This window comes from Mustela nigripes, chromosome 15 (genome assembly GCF_022355385.1).
Source record: "Mustela nigripes isolate SB6536 chromosome 15, MUSNIG.SB6536, whole genome shotgun sequence".
NCBI lineage: Eukaryota > Metazoa > Chordata > Mammalia > Carnivora > Mustelidae > Mustela > Mustela nigripes.
This window is the reverse complement of record NC_081571.1, coordinates 10,903,830-10,921,634: the sequence shown is the minus strand read 5'-3', so window position 1 is coordinate 10,921,634 and position 17,805 is coordinate 10,903,830. Positions and strand designations below refer to the sequence as shown.

At 44.3% G+C, this 17,805-nt stretch overlaps 1 protein-coding gene across 2 annotated transcripts in view; it reads right to left on the bottom strand.

Moving 5' to 3' along the window:
* Window positions 1-1,020, bottom strand: part of MTUS2 (microtubule associated scaffold protein 2) — a 569,391-nt gene extending 568,371 nt beyond the window's left edge. The window contains exon 1 of one of the 2 annotated variants that reach the window (XM_059377684.1): window positions 955-1,020. The gene's annotated coding sequence lies outside the window, so the exon portion shown is untranslated. Of the gene's footprint in view, window positions 1-615; window positions 904-954 lie in introns of those variants that run through there. The other variant, XM_059377685.1, reaches the window with a different exon arrangement.
* Between the last annotated feature and the right edge of the window lie 16,785 nt (window positions 1,021-17,805).

Here is a 17,805-nt window from a genome sequence, read left to right as displayed (position 1 = left end):
ACTTTTATAACTTTACCAATGAGCAAATATTTTTTAAAGCACTTACATAACAGAGAGTACAGGCGTCTTTGGTACCCTGCCAAGAGTACTTCTTTCCATGTTTGTATTTAAAATAGAATGGTAGTAACATCACTTGTGTGCCTGAAATTCCTTCTGTGCACAGGCTCAGAATGAAAAAAAAAAAAAGAAAGAAAGAAGAAAGAAAAAAAAAATGGATGTAGCAAACCGCTTCACTGCTTTACCATCATAAAGCTCAGAGGAAATAACACATTCATACTAAATTAAGACGAAGACACAGAACAAATTATCCCAAGCTGGAGGTGGGGGGGAAGGACTCGACTCAACTAACCTACCACCCCTCCTGAAACAGAGGATGTTTAACCTGGCAGCGGCGAAGGCGCCCCATGAGCCGCTATCCCTCCGCCCAAGCAGGTGTGTGGGCAGGAAAGAAGAAGTGCTAGGAGGACAGAAACGCCGAAAAAAGACTGCGCTTGCCCTGAGCCCGGCTGCAACCGCTCCCTAACTCCGTGCACCTGCCTGCCGGCGCGAGCCAGAAGACAGGCTTGCCGACCCAGCCCGACCCCCGCTGGACCGCGCGGGAGAGGATTCGCTCACCTGGCTGGGAAAGAGCCAAGCAAGATGTCCAAGGAGCCGCCACTGCCCTGAATGGGACTCTCATTCGGGACCCGGTTCCCACACGCTTCCTCCGCCGCCGCCGCCGCCGCCTCCTCCTCCAGCTCGAGTTTTCTACTGACCGACAGGTCTGGACTGCCCGGACCGGCCACGGAGGTCCGAAAAGGGAGGGGACGCCCGACAAACTTGCCAAGAGGAGCCCGCGGAGGCGGCGCAGCCAGGGACGCCTCCGCACCTGCGGCGCGCCCGCCGGCGCCGTCACCCCGGCCGCCCACGCCCGCCGCCGCGCCCGCAGCGCCCGCTCCGCGCCCCCGCACTCACCTCGCGCAGGCACCGCCCAGGCCGCCGCCCCCGCTCCGGGCGCTCCCCGGCCACCGGCGCCCGCGGCCGGGGCCCGCCGACAGCCCGCCCGGGCGCGCCCCGGCTCGGCCGCCGCGGCTGCCGCTCCTCGGGCCGCCTCGCCCGGACAAAGACGAGCGACGGGGCGGGCGGCGGCGAAGCCCGAGCCTCGGAGCGCGGCGCGCAAGCCGGGTGCCTCGCTCGCAAGGTGCGGTCCGCGGTGACAGCCGCCGGGCGGCGAGCGGGCCCGCGCTGGAGGGCGGTGCGGGGCGGCAGAAGCGCGCACCCTCTCCCGGCCGCCCGGAGACGCACACGCCGGGGCCCGGGCACCTCCTCCCGGCCCGGCGCCCCGCCGAGCGCAGCCGCAGCGCCCTCTGCCGGCCGCCGGGCCTCCGTGCGCGCGCCGTCCCGCTCCAGCTCGGGGCAGGCCCCTGGGCCGGACGCAGTCCCAAAGCGTCGGCAGCCCCCAGGGAAAGAAGATACTCATACTCGACAGAGGGGTCGGGGGCTGCGGGGCAGGGGGCTTCGAAGAACGGGATCTGCTGGTTTTCTTTTAGGACAGAAGAGGGAAGATCTTCGAATTCTGTGCAGCTGGGGGAATTTGGGGTCAGCAGTGGGAAAAACCTGGAGGGCAGTAGGAGTCCTGATTCACAAGAAGCCCGAAGTTCATCTTTAGAAATGGCTGCAGAAAAAGCAGGCGTTTGCTTCTAGAATCAGGTTTTTCTGTGCCTGACACTGTTCCTGGGGTTCCAGAGAACTTCAATAAACACATTGATGTTCCCAAGACCCTGAAATGATCCCCGTTTCCCTAAGTAGTGCACCTAGAAGGTTTGAAAAGGCGATCGAGATCAGAGAACTTCTCCCTCTGTGGAGGGAGTGGAATAAACCGCAATGGAATAAACATTTACCACTATGAAAATGAAACGGTGATGCTGGCCCTCATACTATTTAGGCGGTAAGAGAAGGTCTTTTTCCAAACTACCATGCTAAGCAGTGTTTTATACAAGTTAACTCTTAAACAAGCAGAACTACTTGGTGAGGGAAAATCATGAACTCGCACCTTTTTTCCAGTCTTTTGAAATCATTCTATCAGATCTCCCTTTCCCCCTGGAAGAATCTAGGGCAATTTTCATAGCTTTTCTTGTCACTGTTAGGTGTTATTAAACAGACTGATTAGCCAGTATTAAAAAGTCCAGTCCAATCCAAATCAAAACTTAGTCTCACTCACTTAAACCTTCCTCCTTCCTCTCCCAGCAACCACCAGCTGGGCATGACCCAAGCTGAGAAGCCTGCATTGGGAAGGTAACATCTTCTTTGTTCTACATCCTTCCAGCCAGCTCTGTGAAGGCTGGTTCCACCAGGACGGCATGATAGGGAAACCCTCCAGGTCAGCTTTTGCTCTGGTGGCCCACCTCACCCAGACCTTCTATGTCTTCTAGTCCCTGTGCTCGTCAGGCTGACCTAGCTAGCTAGTTTCCACCATGCCCATGCTGACCCACAGAAAACATCTGGCATTTTTTTGCCCATCAGACTAGAAGCACAGATCACTGCTCTGCAGTACACCCCCCTCTTTCTCTGGTGGTAAGCTCTGATGAGTCTCTCTCTGTGAAGATTCAAAGGTATGATTCAAGCAGCCATCTCTGGGTTCAGGCATGGTCCCAACCCCCAAATGAAACACACTAAGTTCTCCAATTAGTTCTCCAGGAGCATACCCTTTTTTGCATCAAGTGGCTGAGTACTTCCGCCTCGTCCCCAACAGCAACCTGTAATTCTCATTGCCAACTTTCGCCTGGATCACTGTCCCCTTTCCTTATATTTGGACCAAAAACAACAGAACCTATACTCAGTAAATCCTACAAGGATGGTCCAATGCCTCTATTTAAAATGTGGAGGTTGCCTGCGAGGCTCAGTCAATTAAGCATCTGCCTTTAAAAGTTCCTCATGATCTCCAGGTCCTGGGATGGAGCCCCACGTGGGACTCCCTGCTCAGTGAGGAGTCAGCTTGTCCCTCTCTCTCTCTGCCCCTTCCCCCATCTGTGTCGGCCATGGAGGCATGACACTCCTATCTTCAGTGTATAGCTGACAGCCTTCGGCTATTACACCTTTTGATCTACCAGAGCGCTCATGCCAAGGTCATACAACGCCCTTGACACTTGGCTGAGCACGGTGGGAACACCAGCACCAGGCCAATGGAAGACTGATCTAATGCGTAGCTTCTGTTCCAGAATCCCCATCACCCTGGCTCTCTCAGGATAGCACAACACTCTGAAGCTCCTCCCACCTAATCTTTCCCCCTTCTCTCTCTCCTGCATCTCCAGCCTTGCATGACAGTCTGAAGGCTGTCCTCACTTATATGCCAACCTCCTCCTCCATCCTGCACAACCCTAGACAGGTATTTTCTCAACATCCGTTTGCACGTCTACTCCTTCTTGTCATCTGCCCCCTCAGAGGTCCCAAACTGGGACAGTTCCCAGCAGTTTACTCCAAATAAGTCCCGTTTTAATATCTGCTTATGCTTACATTGAGGAACTATGAAGAGGCGCCTGCGTGGCTCAGTTGGCTGGCTGACTCTTGGTTTCAGCTCAGGTCATGATCTCCGGGTCCTGGGATCGAGCCCTGTGTGGGGCTCCCTGCTCAGTGGAGAGACTGCTTCTCTCCTTCTCCCTCTCCCTCCACCCTTTCCCAACACATGTGCACGCTGTCGAGCTCACTCACGCGCTATCTCTCTCTCTCTCAAATAAATCTTTAAAACAAAAAAATCTGTGAGCAGAAGAATAGACAGTTCTTTTGAGGAAAAAACATCATCAGCAGCTATCTTAGTATAGGTTTTTTCTGCCCCTCCCCCAAAGAAGAACCTGATAGAAGGACTTGGATGCAGGGAGATTGTTTTGGTAAGTGAGCCAAGGAAGCAGGAGTGTCAACACTGAAACACTGAGACAGGGAAGTATGAAGAGTCAATTTGAAGGTGTCTCTTCAAGGCCACTGCTATATACAACAATGCTCAATATCAATGAAATCTCCAAGAAGCTTGCACAGTTCTCCAGGAACAATCACTCTAAAGACATGGGGCTGAGCATCTACCATCCGGCTCCTGTTCTTTGTGAATTGGAACTGTTTTGGGGGCTTTAACTCTCACACATGACCAGGCACCCACGACGTTAGCAGCGGCTTTGAGGCAGAAATACAGAGTGACTCGTGGCAGCATCTTGGAGGTGGGACACTGTCACCTTGAGTCCCAGTTCATAACTGGGGCCATCAGAACTGTGGGTCAGGGTGGCCAAGGAGATGTGGGACAGGGCGTCATAAATGTCTGCTCTAGCGGGTCTCAGGAGTACTTTCCCACTGCCTTACCAGACTGGGGAGCATGTAGGTTAGACTAAAGGCAACTGCCTTGTGCAATTCCAAATGACAAAAATGCCAGTGGGAAAACACAGAAAAGGGGTAGAGTCGTGTCTGCAAATCATGAATGACACTTCACCAGATCCAGGTGTCTTAGTCCGTCCAGGCTATTATTACAAAAATACTAGACACTGGGTAGCTTACATACAACATGCATTTCTTCCTCACAGTTCTGGAGGCTAGGGAGCTCAAGACCAAGGTGACAACAGATTGGATGTCTGGTGAGGGTCTGCTTTCTAGAGAGCTGTCCTTCTGCTGTCACTTCACAGGACAGGAGGATAAGGGAGCTCCCTGGAGTCTGTTTCATAAGGTCTCCCAGAATTCCTAACAATGGAACCATTTGAGCTTGCAAGCTAGTACACGCAGGCTCTAGCTCGTCACTCTGTATGCGGTCCGGAGTTCTACCCTCATGACCTAACCACCTCCCAGGGGCTCCACCTCCAAATACAATTACGTTCGGGGTTGGGTTTTAACACATGAATGGAGGGGAACATGACCACGGTAACCAGTCTGCCATATGACAGGACATTATTAGGGGTCAGTGCCTATAAAAAGGAAAGGGATCCAGGATTGGACAGGAGAGTAATCAGATTATGACTCAAGCCCAACACAGCCTCCGCCAGACCCTGGGGGAGCTCTGGAGCTCCTGAGCACGAACTGGTCCATTTCTAGGAATTCTGTGAACCAGTTATTACACACAGCCACTTTAAGAGATTAAATTATAGGGGTGCTTGAATGGCTCAGTTGTTTAAGCCTCTGACTTAATTTCAGCTCAGGTCATGATCTCAGGGACCTGAGATCCAGCCCCGCAGCGGGCTCTGTGCTGAGCCTGGAGCCTGCTTGGGATTCTCTCTCTGCTCCTCCTGCCCCTTCCCACTCTGCCCGCGCCTTTGTCTCTCCTCTCAAAAAAAAAAAAGAAAGAAAGAAAGAAAGAAAGAAGAAAGGAAGAGAAGAGAAGAGAAGAGAAAAGAAAAGAAAAGAAAGGAAAGGAAAAAAGAAAAGAAATGAAATTATATAAACTTACAGGAGCACCTGGGTGGCTGAGTCACCTGATTTTGGCTGGGATCATGAGATCAATCCCACACCAGGCTCCGTGCTCAGTGGGAAGTTGGCTTGTCCCTCTCCCTCTGCTGCCTCCCACTCCCACCCCCCATTCATGCTCTATCTATATTAAAAGATAAAAAATTATCTAAACTTACAATTTTATATATACAATATTAAAAGCAGAGTTAATAAATGCTCATCACTTCCATGACTTTGCTCCTGAGTTTACTTACAGCTAGCCTATCTGTAGAGTGGCCACACTGGGCTGTGACAGTGGGCTCTCTTTCCAACTTTGCATTTAGTGGAGCTTGAAATCATTGAGGGGGACATTCACAGCACAGAAATCAGCAAACAGATCTGGGTTTCCAAGAAGCCGAGTGTTAAACATTAAAGAGCACGCCGCTGCATAAATGACAGGGTCAGAGCTGTCCGAGAGTAGGCTACCTGGCCGGACCTTCATGTCCCCACTTGTGTCAGTCACTGGAGAAGGTGGGCTTTTGGACCAGAGGGCTCTGTGCAGGCTCCCAGGGAGCCAGCAGGAGGCAGGCAATCATGGCAGCCCCAGCAGCTGATGCAACAGGCCCCTCACGGAAGGCGATCGGGGACCAACCATCTCTGTATTCTCCACAACTGACATAAGGTCAATTAGCCAACTTTCTTATTAATTTTAAACACTTGCTACTTCTGTAGTTGCATCCATTTTGTTTCCAATGTTGTGTCAGTGTGCCTTTTCTTCTTAGTTCACTCTGCCCAAGCTCGGCCTCCGTTTTGTCTTTTTCAAGACACCTTTTGACTTTGTTGATTCTACTGGATTTTATTTTAAAAATTGTATTAATTTCTGCTCTGATGATTACTACTTCCTCTGCTCTGTGTTCTCTGGGTTTATTCTCTTGCTCTTTGCCTAGCTTCTCAAGCTGAAAGCTTCATTCGTTGATATTTTCAGTCTTTTCTTTTTCAAATAAATTCCCCGCACATTTTTCTATGCGGTGCTTCTGAGATCAAGTTGTAAGTTCTCAATTTCCACTTGCATTGCTTTCTTGACCCTGAATTATCGAGAAGTGTCTTTTTACTTTCCAGATATATGAGGTTTTTCTAGATATCTTTTTCTTATGCATTTCTAACTGACTTGCATTGTGGTCAGAAAACATGTTCTCTTTGATACTGCCTCTTTGGAATTGATGTAGACCTGATTTGTAACCTTTCCATAAAGACTTGATGTTCTTCAGAAAAATGCCTAGTTTCTAATTTTTAGGTTCAGGGTTCTATGTGTGTTCACTGGGTCAAGCTCTTAAATTTTGGGTCCAGATATTTTATATATTTTTCCAATATTTTGTCTCCAAGAGCTCTGCATCTCCAAGAGCTCTCGATCACTGAAGGGGAGTGTTAAAATCCCCTGCTATGATGGTGAATTTGTCCATTTCCTTCTACAATCCCATCAGCTGCTGCTTTACATATGCTAAAGCTATGTTATTAGGGGCAAACAAGTTTCAAAACATTAGACAGCCCCAGTAAATCATAGATTTTAACAGTATGTAATGGCTTTCTTTCTCCCTAATACTTTTTACCTTAAAATATATTTTTTCTGATATAGTCTTCTGATGCAAATATTGCTATAGTCGCTTCCTCTGGATTAACAATAGCCATATATCTTTTTCTGTCTTTTAAACCTTTCTGTGTTGTTTTGGCTGTGTTTCCTATAAATTTGCAATTTCTGGTTATTTCTAGTCAATCTGACAACATCTTTCTTTTTATTTGTAAATATACCTCATTTAAATAATTATTATGCAATTATATCATTATTTATAATTGAAACTATTTCTGCCAAAAATCTGTGCTTTGCATTGATCTTGCTTTTCTTTTCTTTTCTTTTTTTCTTTCATCTTTTTTTTTTCTGCCTCCTTAGATTGATAGAGGGAAATTTTGCACTGGTTTATATTTCCTGTTACAGAAATTATACACTCTATTTGTTTTCTTCCAGTAATTATCCTTAAATTTATAACATGTATAGCTAACTGGAAATTCTAATTTTTTTAAGATTTTATTTATTTATTTGACAGACAGAGATCACAAGTAGGCAGAGAGGCAGGCCGATAGGAAGAGAAGCAGGCTCCCCGCTCAGCAGAGAGCCCAATGCAGGGCTCGATCCCAGGACCCTGGGATCATGACCTGAGCCGAAGATAGACGCTTTAACCCACTGAGCCACCCAGGCTCCCCTGGAAATTCTAATTTTTTACATCTCTGTGCTTCTCCTGAACAATAAAGGACTTTTGAGCACTTAAACTCCATTTATTCCCTGCCCATATGATATCATGCAATATTTCAGTGGACTTTTTACGATGCAAATTAGACAATATTATAATTATTTTATAGTTAAGAGTTTGCTTACCAGTCCTTCTCTAATCTCAGATCTTCCTTCTGGGATCAATTTCCTTCTTTCTGGAGTACATCACCAAGAATTCCTTTGTGAATGCTTACTGGCAATAAACACTTCGCAGTCTGGTTTCCTAAAGACATCTTCATCTCATTTCCATCATTGTGCAGTTGTTATCCATGTCTAGGATTCTAGGTTAACAATTACCTTCTCTCTGGGCTTCTCGTGCTGCTGTAGGGAAACCGGCTACCCCTCCAGTTGTTACTCCTTTGAACATGACCTATCTTCTCTCCATCTACCTTTAACGTCTTCCCATCGTCTTCGCTGTTCTGTTGCTTCTTCATGTCTAGGTGTTGCTTTTGCATTATTCCTCTTGTTTGTGATTCACTGTATCTCCTGCATGTAAGAATTCTTGTCTTTTACTAATTTTGGAAAATTCCACAATACTATCTTCTAATATGATTTTCCCTATTCTGTCCTTCTGGAATTCCAACTGAAAGCATGTTATACTTTCTTATTCTAGCGTCTTTTAGTCTGTTTTTCTTACTACCCATTTCTTTTCCTCTCTGCTGTCTCTTGTTAATTCTTTACAATTCCCTCACACCTCTACTCCAGTTTGCCAATTTCTCAGCAGTAGTGTCTGTTCATTAGTTTCATTCTTTAAAATTTTCTTAGTGGTCTCTTTGATTCTTTTTCATTTCTTAATGTTTCTGTTTACATTTCTTCAAATCCTAGTCAGTTATTTTTTAAATGTGTGTGTTTATTTTATAATCTTTTATTCTTTTCTCATATTTTCAATTCTCTGCTTATTTTTAGTAAACCTGTTAAGAATATGTCAATATTTTTTTACATTTGATTATTCCAAGACCTGAAGTCCTCAGGGGCCTAATAATATTATTTGCTTCTTCTGCTCATTCTCACTGATTATGGGTGATTTCCTCCTATATTTGATAATTTTTTATTTAGAAATTGTATTTGCTTTCCTTCTGGATTTCTTTTATTGTTGGGTGGGTCTTTTTACAATGAGGTAGCCCTCGGAGGCTTTATGCAAGTGGTCTTAGCTCCAGCATCTCCTCCTGTCTGAAAAAAACCTACCCTACCCGTTCCAAAGGAGTCCAAACCCTAGTTTTCAGACAGCCTACTCACTTGCTTCTCACTGAGTACGTGCTTACCATTCTGGCTTCGGTCTGTCTTTTTCCCTGAGTCCCTGGTCTATTTCTCTTACTCTCTTATGAGCTTAACTGTGCACTGAGTTATATTATTATGGCCCAGGTTCTCCTAAACACAGGACATGAGAGTCTTATGCGCAGGTCGTTTATTTGAGAAGTGATGGCAGGGGGCAACAACAAAGAGACCAAGGAAGGAAGAAAACCAACATTAAAGCTCATTATTAGACAATATCAAAAATACCACCACCAACAGAATTGCTCATAGAACAGATTGTGGTTGCCAGGGGTAGATGGTGCAGGGGAAATGAGGAAAGGGATCAAAAGTTACAAACTTCCAGTCATAAAATAAATTAGTCCTGGGCATGTAATGCATAACGCGGTGACTACAGTCAATAATACTGCATTGCATATTTGGAAGCTTCTAAGAGAGTAGATCTTAAAAGTTCTCATCACAAGAAAAATAAGTTGTGTAACTATGTGGCGATGGATGTTGGGAGACTTACTGTGATGATCATTTCACAATATACACAAATACTGAATTTTTTTAAAGGCTTTATTTATTTTTTTTTTTTGACAGAGAGACAGCAAGAGAGGGAACACAAGCAGGGCGAGTGGGAGAGGGAAAAGCAGGCTTCCCACTGAGCAGGGAGCCCCATGCGGGACTCAATCCCAGGACCCTGGGATCATGACCTGAGCCAAAGGCAGACACTTCACAACTGAGCCACCCACAAATATTGAATTTTAAGAGACTCATTACAGAGCTAGTCACTGCCCCAGAGGACTTCTGTTCAATCTTTCTGGGGTGTTACAGAATGCATCTGAGCTACGTCTCGTGGCACCACTCATATCTCAAATGCTTTCCACTAAGTCCAGTCGATCACAGCATTCCCTTCATGGTGGTGGCTGGTAGTAATCTCTATGAAGAGTTAATACAAGTCAGTTAGTGGAACAATCTGTGGTCTCTTCTGTTGCACCCATTTCCTAGAAGGTCACTGATAATTAGCATCTTTGTCTTCCAATTCCTAGTCCAGATTTTCTTTCCCCCTGCTCAGACTTTGACCAGGCTAGGTTGCTCAGATGGTAGGGTAACCCTGACCATCCTCCCTAAAGGGCCTGACCCTTAGTTTGCTCTGCCTGTGTGAAGCCATGACTGCTCAAGTTGCCCACTTGCTGTTATTGCTGGGCATAGATGCACCAAAGGATGCCCAGTCAATCTCCTGCCTCCCAGGCATACTCCCTTGTGCCCCTACTGGGCAGCAACAGTTCTAGTTCCTCTTGATAACCATGATCAGCATCTCCTTCCCTTGACTGCTGGTCTATTGCCATGGGAATCTCAAAGTGACAAGATGGTAGTTGTAGCTTCAAGTACAGTGACACCATTGCAGTGAATCAGGGCCTCTAATCCTGCAAAGTTCAAGGTTTCACAGGAAGCATGAATGATGAGTGGGTCATGGGGAGTGTTGGTAAGAGGGTCGAGTTCTACTTTTACCATGTGGTTCCTGAACCAATGCACTCTGGCTAGTGATCACGTACTACCACCCATAAACCAATCATTTAGCACATGTACCACTGTGAAAAACCACAAAATAAATGTTTGTGTGTGTGAGTGTGTGTGAGTCTGTGTGTGTAAGCTATTTTTCTGTTCCGGCTGAGCTGAGAGCTGACTTTGGAAACCAGCCTGGGGCAGCAGAGAGATGGTGTGAGTGGATCTTAAGAAGCCCAGCATAGTTCTGTGAGGCCTTTGCCCTAGGTGAAACTTTTACTGGCAATCAAGTAAGCAGAAACTTCTGTCCTCCAGCAAGAGTGAGGGGGCTGCTTCTACCAATCCAGATGGTTCCAGGAAGTCTGGACATTCAAAAGACAATCTTGCCCATGCAAATACCTCTATCTGTGACCTAAGACCCCACTTGTTTCTCAGCAGGGTCTACCTGACATGAGAGGCCAGTTGAGGCTATGCCTTTAGTTTCCTCTGTCACTCTGCCATAGCTCTGTTCATAGTTATTTTTGCTCCAAACTGCTAAACACATAGCCCATGCTTATCCACTGCAGGACAGAACCCTAATTGTGTTGATTCTATGGCATGCCAGGATTGTCATTCTCAATTTAGACTAGCAATGGAGTCCTTACTGCTCTCTGATGAAATAGTGACCCAGCCCAAATCCCATCCTAAGGATCTGCTCATTTCTAGAATTGCATGGAATACCCTGAAAGCAGAGCCTGGGGGAGGCGGGGAGGGAAGCTAGCGTCCAGAGAGTTTACTGGGTAAGTGATTCTAAGAATGAGTTATATGGAGGAGAACTGTAGAACACGAAAGGAGAGGAAACTAATAATGAATGCATTACTGAGTTGGCCAAAAGGTGAATGGTATTAGGTCTTGCCAAATCTTTCTAAAGAACCTTTTATGGAATGTATCTCAGAAATGTCCTCCTGGAAGAAGGACTTTATTGACTGACTGGTTGATTGATTGACTTCCATTGATTTGTTGGCTTCATTTCCTTTTGGCCAAAGGTGGTCCCATGAGTTTTAACTCACCCGCTCTTCCAGAGTACACATGTGTGACAGATGCAATGTTCCTATGGGTACCCCGGCCATAATGTGGGCTGTTCCTTCAGGGAGGAAAACAAGAAATGCCCAGGGCAGAACCAAGGTGAGGTGGTGTCTGGTTGTATTGAAGTAGAGCTGGTCTAAGCCTCGTGAAGTTGGTTACTGCAATAGCAGCTGGAGCAAATGGTGAGACCAAGAGGATCCATGGAGGTCCACAGCAAATATCAATTCTGTATTTCACAGCAATTTTAAATGTCTGAGCCAGTCCTCCCATATATCTGGAAGGGGGAAAATCCAACTTATCTCTGTGAATGCATCTATGGAGGGAGCTAGAGAATTTCCACACTGTGATGGGAAAAGCACTGAATGTGTCAAAAATCTGAAGGTGTTGTATCCAGTCCAATGTTGACTATGCAACCTAAGCAGGTCACTTAGTTTCCAGGCGCCCATTTCTCCATCTGAAAAGGGGAATAACAACACATGCACAATCCCCTTACAGCCCAGGAATCAAAGAGATTATGAGTACGAAATCATTTTATATTTGGCAAAGTGCAATATAATAGCAATATAATTTATGATGAGTATAAATATTAAGGCTTATTCTTAGTGGCCTGATTGATCCCTGCACCCATCCCCCCAAACCATAACTATGCTGAGTCCTGAATTTTCAATAAGAAGAAATTGACATAGGATAAATGCTTGAGCGAAGGAAAGAAAAAATAATAAAGCAGCTATGATGGTACTCTTCAAAATGAAGCAGATATGTTGCAGTGGTGTACTCTGTCACATAAAATGTAAGCAGGGGCTAGGATGTGGGAAAATTGGAACCTTGGGCACTGTTGGTGAGAATGTAAAATGCAGCAGCTGCTCTAGAAAATAGTATGGTAGTTCCTCAAAAAAAAAAAAAAATGAATTACCATATGATTTACCATATGATTCAGCATTGCTCCTTCCAGGGATATACCCAAAGAATTGAAAGCAGAGACTAGAAGAGGTATTTGTACACCCCTGTTCATAGCAACAAGATTCAAAGAAGCAAAAAGGTAAAAACAAACAAACAAACAACAAAACCCCAAGGCTGAATTGACAAATGAATAAACAAAATGTAGTACATACATAGCATAGAGTAGTATCCAGGCTTTTAAAAAGGAAGGAGTTTCTGATATATGTCATAGCATGGGAAAAACTGGAAAATACTGTAAGTAAAAGAAATTGGTCACAAAAGGACAAATATTATAAGGACAAATACCGTATACCACTTACAGGAGGCACCTGGAATAGTCAGATCACGGGGACAGAGAGTAGAAAGGTGGCGGCCCGGGGCTGGAGTGGGGAAGCGAGGGTTGTTATTTAACGGGGACAGAGTTTCAGTTTTGCAAGATGAAAAGAATTCCGGAGGTAGATGGTAGTGATGGTCGGATAACAAAGTGAATGTACTTCGTGCCATAAAACTGTACACTTGAAAATGGTTATGATGGCAAATTCTATGTTATGTATATTTTGCCACCTTTTTTTAATGTAACCAATGAATGGAAGAAGCAAAGGGATGGTTTTCATAACAAGAGCACCCACTGCATCAAGAATCCAGGGGATCCTCCCTGCCTCCTTCCCGGGCCAGGTGACCTAAGGCCTGCTAGGCAGTGGGGCCTGGTCCTGCGTTAGGCGTAGGCTGTGCGTGCAGACCCTGCCCCATCAGGGACAGGAAGCCCTACCTCCCATTCTGAACATGGCCTCTGGCTCCTAAGCCAGTGGACCGCACAGAGCCTACGGGCAGGCTTCCCATCACTCCGGGTCGTCGCACAAGAGGCTCTGGACCTCCCGGCTGTTCCCCATCCCTCCGCCACCTGTTCTGCAATTCCAGCCTGGCTCTGGGAAGAATGGAAAAGCTTTCACTCAGAGCACAGGAAACAGAGCTGGAGACTAGAGGCAGACTTCTCAGTCTTCTAACAGTCTCCCGAAGTTGGCCTTAACTGTCCATCTTTCTCTTCCTTATTAGCATGGTTCATTCATCCCTGACTACAGTTTATAAACACTTATCAACACCACCTCCCGTCGGTATAGATCCCCTAGTTGGCCGCCATTCTCGAAACTTGCCTTGATTCATACTTGGCTGTAACATCCAAGAGTTCAAAGACTTCTCACTTCCTTCTAAAAATCTGATTAGACTTTACACTCCCACAGGTAATAGCCTAAAAGACAGGGCACAACTGGGTTGACTGGGTTTTGCTCCAACTACGCACCTTCTCTTCTTGTGTTTTCCCTGAGAGTCTGTCGTCCAATCTGAGACTGCTTAAATGATACAAATGGGACAAAAATAGTAATTTCTGTCCCTAGACTCAAGAGAAATTCCCCCCGGGCAGTTATATTCGGAATGGCTAAAACAGCAGTAAAATAAGAATGGTTGCAATCCAGTTAATGCTATGTGGATTTCTAAAGCATTATGAGTCTCTTGAGGATCTGGAGAGAATAAGCAACTTCATGATCTTGAGCACTCCCCTCCAAAAACACATCATTCCATTTTCTTGGGTGTTCTTGAACGTCTTCCAGTAAGCTCTTACAATATTCTGAATATGGATCTCAAACACATTTTGCTAGAGCTATTCTTCACGTGGCATGTCACCCATTGCCTCCAAAACATTGCCTCCTCCTCTTCCTGGGCATAGAGCTATCCAACAAGTCTATAGATTCCGGAGTGATGGTGCAGCTTCCAGGTAGCTCCTGCTTAAAGAAACATTGCTTATCCCAGACTCAGCTTTTCTTCACATTGTACTGACCACAACAGTGATGTGGGAGTGGCCCAGCTTTAATCATTCAGACAAGTACACGGCTCTCTGAAGGACCTGACAACGAAGTAGAAGGACCGTAGATCTCTAGGTGACCTGTTGCATCAGTGCTGTCCCACTAGCCTAGATGAGCCTCACATAAAAACCTCTCTTATTAAACCATGCTATTTGGGTATTTATTATGGTGTGCTATCTTTCTTATAACATTGTTAGATTCTGTTTAGAATATTTTATTTAGGATTTTTACATCTATGCTTAAAAATGAGAACTATAATTTCCCTTCATTCTAGTGTTCTTTTCTTATTTTGATGTCATTGTTTCCACTCTTCCCATCCTCTGGAAGAATTTACATCAGATAGAATGATCTGTTTCTGGAAAATTTAGTTGAACTCATCTTTAAAATCATCTGGATCTCATGTTGCTCTTGTTGGGAAGAATTTTTACTATCGAGTAATTGGATTTATTTAATATTTTTCTTGTTAATAAATAAAAAGTGCTATTTCAATGCAGTTTTAATTTCTGTTTTTATGTTACTCAAGAGGTTGATCATCTTCTGGTATTTTGTTAATTGCAGGTTTCCTATTTCATGGTTTACCAGTTCATTGCCTTTTCCCATTGTGATCATTTAGATTAATTTTATTTTCCCTCTCACTGTGGATAGAATACCATTCCCTACCCCAACGATGTTGTGCCTGGCCATATGACTTGCTTTGCCCAACACAGTGTTAGCGGACATAACATAAGCAAAAGGCTTTATGGCTCAGTTGGGAGAGCATGCAACTCTTGATCTCAGAATCATGAGTGTGAGTCCCATGTTGGGTGTAGAGATAACTAAAAAACTAAAATAAATAAACTTCCAAAAATAAAAATAAAAAAAATACAGGATGAAATGTAAAACTTAAAAGGGGGCTTGGTGTTAATAAAAACAGAAGATGTAAACCACAACAACAACAACAAAACAAGGACTCAATTTCAAAAGGTTTTAACTGTGCTTGCTCAGACTGGCTAATAATCTTGCACTTTTATCATCATCATCATCAGAACCCGTCCTGAGAAATCATTGATCTTAGAGTGATGACAGACACTTGGAATAGACCTGTACCCCTACGGCATCCTGGAGCCAAACCCCACAAACTTGCACCCTGAAGCAGAGTCACCTAGCGTCATCCAACCTAAACCAGTCAAACCAGAGTCTGACTTAGGCTAGCAGACTTATGTGAGAATAAATGTATCATTAGCCGCTGAGTTTTAAGGGGATTTGTTATGTGGTGTTATTGCAGTAACAGCCAACTGACACATCTATTTATTGGGATGTCAGAGAATCTCTTATCAATTTTCTGTAATTATTACCTTATGTAATCTTTATATACAGTTATAATTAACTTCATATAATTGCTAGTTTAATGCTATAACTATTCCCCCTGTGTTTGGTATTTTGATGGTGTTTCTTTATTTTACATAAGGAAACTCTCATTTTTAATTAAATTTGTACATCTTTTCCTCTGCTGGCTTATACTACTTTTGAACCTAAACAGTCTTTCCCAATTCCGAGATTTAATAAATAATCAATTCCATTTTCTGTTCTTCTAAAACTTAAAAGATAGATACATAATTCTGTAATCTATCTAATTCCAGATGTAATCTATCACTAATTCCAGTGAGGTATATTAATCATTCCTAGATCTTCTTATTTTTTTTCCCTTGAGTTCAATGGAATGTATCTGAGAGTCTAAAATTAATCCTATTTTGAGTTGGAAAAAATGTTCAAATTGAAAACTCATTAAGATTATAACACAGTCACCCTTTCAGCTAACACATTTGTTTTTGCCTTAAATTTTTAATTAAATTAGCATACCGATTTAACGACTCCAATTACTCTGTGCTTAACCACGCTGAAATTAAGCTTTCATTTGCTGTTCAATCCCTCTAGACAATTTAAATTCACCACAATGTTCTAATAATCCACATCACTGTTCCTTACTAACCAAAATAATTCAACGTCTTCCCCAAAATTTTTACTAGTAAATGTTGGTTGACTGATCAACAGACTGGAAGATTGTACGGCGTGACACGAACAAGACAGTGGGCTGCCTGTTTGATTAGCTTCTTGTCTGTTTCCTTTCTCAGTTAGGCCACGACCCAGATTTAATTCATTCAAAATCTTGTACCAGGTCATTTTGTATCTCTCATTCTAGGTAGTTCCTAGAGGGCCCAAATACCACCACCTAAGAGATAGGAAAGTGGGAATAAAATATATTATCCCCAGTTTCTAAACAAAGTTATTCCAGCAATGTGATAAGACAAAGAGCACTGAACTAGGGCTAAGAGGACTCGGGGTCTAAGTCCAGTTCTCCTGTGCACCCAGCTTGCGGCTGGCCACTTTATTCCTCAGGGCTGTAATTTTGCTATCCATAACTTGTAACATGCCATTGCATTACACAGTCGTTACATCCTTCCTGGTAGTCTACTGCAAAATTAATCAGGATTAGAGTCATTTCTTAGGCAGCCACGTTGCATAGCAATGAACACGGGGCTTTGGAGTCAGACAGATCTGGCACGGAGTCCAAACTGTCAGTTACTAGGTTAATAATCTTGGGTAGGTTATTGAACCCCAGGGATGCTCAGTTTTCTGTGGGAAGTCGAATGCCTCTCTTGCAAAGTTGCAGCGAACTTTAAATGAGAGGAGTCAGATGGAATTTGTGCTACAGTGTTGCATGGAAGGCCCTCAGTTGTGTTGAGGACACCCAGCCTTACACACAGGACACAGAGGGTGACCACCATGCATTTATGCTCCACATACATCTTCCCCTCCACACACACACACACACAGTAAAATAACTGAAGACAACAGGGGTCCACCAATTTTAACAGCGTTCTTCTTACGGTTTTGGTACCATCATTGCCAAAAAGACAGTCTATCTTAGAAGCGGTGATTTAATGGCTAAATATTAAATTCTTGGTGTATTGCAAACATTAAAGAAATATTCCCTAGGTAGTTCTCCCTATAGCCAATGAAATGAAAAATTGCCAGATATGCCAAACTTGGAAATTGGAGTGATTTGGTCCTTTAAATTCTGAAAAATGGTACTATTAATGCGTAGGTCCATTCCAATATTTTTTAATTGTAAGGAACATTTCATACACATTAAGTAATATTACGTGATAGCACAATAAAACAGAATCACCCACGGTTCAAAATGCGGTTTCTGCTGTACTTCACATCACACACCAGGAAATTAAGGTTTTGTGATAGCTCCTTTCCAAACGAAACTCACCTACCTACAAGCATCTTACTTAGGAACTGGCTATTCAAACCTACAACAGCCTTCAAAAGCCTGGAGGGAGAACATCAATGATTATTTCAATTGTAGTTTCGAAGGGGTTTTGAATTTCTGGATTGGAAGCATTTTCTTCAAGATTTTGAGGTAGAGGTAATGCCTAGTTTGCCCATGAGAGGGCAGCAGGACCCACAGGAACGCGGCAAGATGTTCACTGGGTTTTAAAACAAGGTCCTAGCCTAGCG